Here is a 5,946-nt window from a genome sequence, read left to right as displayed (position 1 = left end):
GGAGAGTCAATGTGTCAATTGATTCGGATATATCTTCTTTTATAATTACGAGTGTCTATAAATACATTAAGGATTACTCATGAGAGATATATACAATACGATAACCAAACTACCCTTCTGCGAAAGTGTTCTTGTTTTCTGCCAAAAATAAAAACATAACATCTGTCTTATCTCACAGTGACATTTGTGTGGCCCATGCAATAAGGGTTGAATAATTACTTTTAAAAAATGATATCACAATTCAGTGATATATCTGATTATTGATTATTTTAATCTACACGAATTGTTTCACGAATCAATTCAGACCTCCAACATTTTTATCATTATTGAGCTTGTAATATACAACTTATAAACTATTTATTTCTCCTCATATTTGTTTATTGTTCAAATAAACAGTGGCACCCACCGTATTAGAATTTTTCAAAGAATATAAAGATCATATTTTTTTCATATGTTGAAACAAAGTGATAATGTATTTTAAAACTTTTTAAAAGCGACTTTGAATTTGGAAAATCTAACTTTATGTTTGTTGATCAATGTTTAGATACTATGGTAGTGTTTCAGGAGATTAACAATGAAAAGTAGCAGTATAATATTTGGTTGATATCAAAGAGGACTATCGTTGTGTAAAAATGACTCTAACGGTCCTTTATTGACCGTTCTCAAGGTTAATATGTGAGAGGTAAAACGCGTAATCCGTAATTAAAGGAAAGTTTGGATGATAATTGACCGGTGTTTATTTCATTTTAGAGCTAAAAGATTATAAGTATGGTTTTGATGTGTTCATGGAGAATGAGCAATTTGAACGTTGAAGAACAACAACAACAACAAAACCCAATTCCGCATATGCGAGGTATGAGGAAGGTGAGACGTAGACAATCTTTCTCCTATCCTAGAATAAAGACAAGTCATTTCTCCACCCGAAGTGAAACACTCCCAAGAGTAGAGAAAGTCATCCCTCTCAATGTTCTATGGATAGAGATATTGCTTCCAAAAGGACATCCGACCTATAAGTAGGAAAAATTTTAAAAAATAAAAAATGAGACGCCATGAAAATGGTAGAATCAAATTTCCATGGGTTTTAAATCCTGCCTGAAATTCATTTTAGGCTCTAAGCGACAGTCAAGTCGCCAATAAATCGACTCTGGCTGTTGACTCGATTAATAGAGCCAACGTTGAAGAACAATGAAGCTAATTCATTATACATACACGGAAATTCAAAAATCTCAAGCTCAATCTTCATAACAGCAAGAATAAACTTACTAAATTACAAATTATTTTATTGTTGTTGGATAAGTTGGTTGTGTCACCCATTCAAACGAACGATAGATGAACTTGATTTACCTCTCATTTAATGGTCCAAAGTATTTGACGTGAGCTTATAGCTAGCGATGTTGGGTTTCATCCTACCCTGTATGTGATTTGTATTACTAGCTAACTCCGTTTCTAATTAATAATAATAATGACCGTTAAAAATATCGTTAAATCCTATCATATGTTAGAGGATAAAAATTGTCAATTTACAAACCACGGAGCTAAGAATATGGTAAAAACCATCGTATTAGAAAATACATTTGTAATCTAATTTTAACTAGTAAACCGGTTGGGTTCGCTTTACTGGGCCACATTTCTACAAGCAAGATTGTTATCGCTGTATAAAATTATACGTTTTCTGTTAAAATATTTTACCCTTATTCCATATAGCAAAAGTAAAAAAAAAATTAAAAAATTCAAGTTAAATATATCAAACACGCATAATTTAATTTTCAATAATTAATCAATCAAACGGACATAATATAGTTGATTATAATGTTGTAAAAATAAATAATTTTTAAACAAAAGTAAATAATAATCGTTTGGTAAAACTGATTTATGTACGTTAACAATATTTAATAGGGTTATTATTGGAAACATATAATAGAATTTATATGTTTATTGTAAAAAATGATTGTTGTTATATAATAGAATTTATAATTATAAAAGAGAAAAAATGAAACTACATTATACAAATATAATAAAAGAAAATAACACTTAAGCAACTTATAAACGTTAACTTCATACAAAATAAAAATAAAAAAAAACATCGCATACAAGTATTTAAGATGTAATACAACAACAACAAAACCCAATACCACATAAGCGGTGTATGGGGAGGTGAGATGTAGACAATCCTTCCTCTATCCGAGAATAAAGACAAGTCATTTCTTCACCCAGAGTGAAAATACCCTAAAAAATAGAGAAAGTTATCCCTTTCTATTCAACGGATAGGAGATTGCTTCCAAGTGGACATCCGGCCAATAAGTAGGGAAATTTTATTTAAAAAAAATAAAATTAAATTAAAAATAAAATTGAGACACCATGAAAATGGTAAAATCAAATTTCCATGAGTTTTTAATCATGTATGAAATTTAATTTAAGTTCTAAGAATCAGTCAATTTGGCAACAAATCGACTATTACTGTCGACTCAATAACCAGAGCCGTAAATATGTAATGTTTTGTTTAACGTTAAATTGGTTGCTGAAGTGTCGTTATTAGTTAATTAAAAGGCCTAATACTTCTCTTCTTAGTAGTGTAAGATAATAACTCACTTTAAATTATATTTAAGTGGAAATATCAATTCCCGTATGTTTTTACCATGAGAAAATGACGTGTGTAAGACATTAAAAAAACATATACTCATTCGTTAGGTAACACGAAATAGGTCAAGTCCCCACATTGATTAAATTATGAATTAATCATAGGGTGTTGGGCTAATTAAGTAGACTTTTGTTTCAAACAAGATTAGTAAAGCCTTAATCAATTAGGTGTAGAAATATTGGGGTTGAAAAATTGCTTTCAACTTTTTTAGATTTTAATCATCCTCTTTTCTCATTTCTAAACCCCACAAACACAAAACAATGTACAACTTTGGATGCACAAGTTGCAAATAATGATTACATGTTAGAAAAGTAAAAATCACCCAAATGAAAATTAACCTTTAATTGTATCTACTTTAATTGGAGGGGCAAGAAAACAGTAAAAGGCATGAGAAAGTAAAAGAGAAGTGGTTGTGAAACAAGAGGCAGCTTAATGGATGATGTAAACAAGTGAGGAAACAAATGGGTCCATTTTTGTTTTCCATTTCAAAACTCCGTTGTTGAGTAGTCAACTTCAATGTTTCTTCTCTTCTAACACTCATTCTTACACACTAACTCATACTATAGAAAGACTTGTGTCATGTTTCCGATTTATTATGTTGTCATGTTAATGTAACGTGCATGGTATAATAATCGACTTTTGATCTAACAGTATATCAGATAAAAATAAAACATGTGTTGTGTAGAAGTAGAAGTGTCAAATTGTGCATAAAATGTGGGTTGAACGTATTGTTAAATGTGGGTTGAACGTATTGTTAAATGTGGGTTGAACGGAGCTTAAACGTATTGTTTGTGGGGGTGGTGGCAGAATTGTTGAACGTAGAAAATTGTTTAGTATAGAATATCGATTTCAGTATATAACATAAATTGTTGAATGTAAAAAATTGATAAAGTATAAAATGGTATATATCAATGAACTTATTGACGTGCTTAACTATATGGAAAAAATACTTACAAATGACTTATTTGTGAACAATTTAAATTAAATCAAATTAGATTCAGTGATCTAATTGAGTTACAAGAGATTTACTTATAATTATGTGTGATTGATGGAATCTTACAATCTAATTAGAATTTCTAGTGAATTACACACACACACACACACACACACACACACACACACACACACACACACACACACACACACACATATATATATATATATATATATATATATATATATATATATATATATATATATATATATATATATATATATATATAGTAGAGGGATCAAATTAGAACTTTTTAATTGAGAAATGTGAGAACCACTTAGTCGAGCAAAAAAAATTTGGCGGCCGAACAAAAATGGAGCTGGTCGAACAATTTTTTATTTTGATGATTTAGGCTTGGTTCTACATTTTATGTAGAACAGCATGTAGAACATGCTGTTCTACACCATTTTTTATCAAATTGAGTTTAGGGTTTAGATTTAGGGATTTAGGGTTTAGATTTTAGAGTTTATGGTTTAGATTTTAGGGTTTAGGGTTTAGATTTAGGGTTTAGAATGAGTATTTTACACGAGCGGTTTAGAGTTTAGGGTTTAAGGTTACCCAAAAACCTAAACTCTAAATCGGGCTAAATAAAAAAAAAGTTGATTTTGATGTAGAACGTGTGAAATTCGAACAAAAATGGTGAAATTCGAACTAATTTGGAGAAATTTGAACTTATTTATGTTCTACAAAATTATAATTAGAATAAAAAATCAAGCCCAATTTGAAAAAAATTGAAAAAAACATGTTCTACATTTTTCTGTTCTACCAGTTGTGTTCTACATTTTCACAGCTCACAAAATTGCTCGACCATGAAGTTTTTGTTCGTCCGTGTTTTGATTTTTGTTCGACCATGAATTTTTTGTTCGTCCGTGTGTTATTTTTTGCTCGAATTTCCTTTTTTTTGCTCGCCCGCCACTTTTTTGCTCGAATTTCAGTGTATTTGGAGTGTATTTGGAGTTCCTAGAGTTCTCACACTAAAAAAGTTCTCACTGAATCCCCTCTCTTTCTCTCTCTCTCTCTCTCTCTATATATATATATATATATATATATATATATATATATATATATATATATATATATATATATATATATATATGTGTGTGATAACCCTGAAATTTTGACTAAATATAAACCTAACTTTTATATGATTCCGACGATTCACAAACAATTATTTGTAAATAATTATGCATTAGTATTAATTTGTTATATTAATATTATTATTATTGTTAAGTGAATTATTAGTATTACTATCATTAATATAATTTATATCATTATTATTAGTATTATTATTATCACTATTATTAATGTTATCAGATTGTTATTATTAATATAAGTAATATTATTAATAATACTAGTATTATACTATTAGTATTATTATTACTATTAGTTTTATAAGTAGTAGTATTATTATTATCACTATTATAATTAATAAAATTCTAATAATTGTAGGATTATTAAAATAAAAATGTTAAATATAAATATTATTATAAAAATAATAAAACTATAATTTTAATTATTATTAGGATTATTATTATTATTAATATAATTATTATTATTAATATAATTATTATTATTATTATTATTATTATTATTTTTAATATATATATATATATATATATATATATATATATATATATATATATATATATATATATATATATATATATATATATATATATATATATATATATATATATATATATATATATATATAAATAAACGTATACCTAAATTAGGTATTAGCATTAACTGCTTTTATATTTTTGTATTTAGATCGTGATCTGCTTTCATATTTTAAACTGATTTTATCTGCTTTTAATTTTAATTTTAATTTTTCTTCTTTCTGCTTTTTGATCGTGATTCCTTATTGTGACGATCGCTCCAAATTCATATGGACGAACACGTCATTAATCGATTTCATTGCGAGGTATTTGACCTCTATATGATACGTTTTATAAACATTGCATTCTTTTGAAAAGGTATACCATAAATGAATATTTAAATCCAAGGTTTTCGACATCTGATGATTTCTACATATAGACAATCACCGTAAATAATAGTTTACAATAATACTTCCGTCGACAATGCAGTCAAAATAGATACATGATGATGGTTTTGTGAATGCAACGTTTTCTTGAATAAAGCATGTATGACTCCATGCACAAAGCTTGTCTAACATATAAGCAAACAGCGGAAGACTTCTAGGGAACCTGAGAATAAACATGCTAACAAGTGTCAACACAAAGGTCGGTGAGTTCATAGTTTTAATGTTTTACATAATCTGTATATAAAGGTAGACCACAAGATTTCAGTT

The sequence above is a fragment of the Rutidosis leptorrhynchoides genome, chromosome 2 (genome assembly GCF_046630445.1).
Source record: "Rutidosis leptorrhynchoides isolate AG116_Rl617_1_P2 chromosome 2, CSIRO_AGI_Rlap_v1, whole genome shotgun sequence".
Taxonomy (NCBI): domain Eukaryota; kingdom Viridiplantae; phylum Streptophyta; class Magnoliopsida; order Asterales; family Asteraceae; genus Rutidosis; species Rutidosis leptorrhynchoides.
This window is presented reverse-complemented; position numbering follows the sequence as displayed.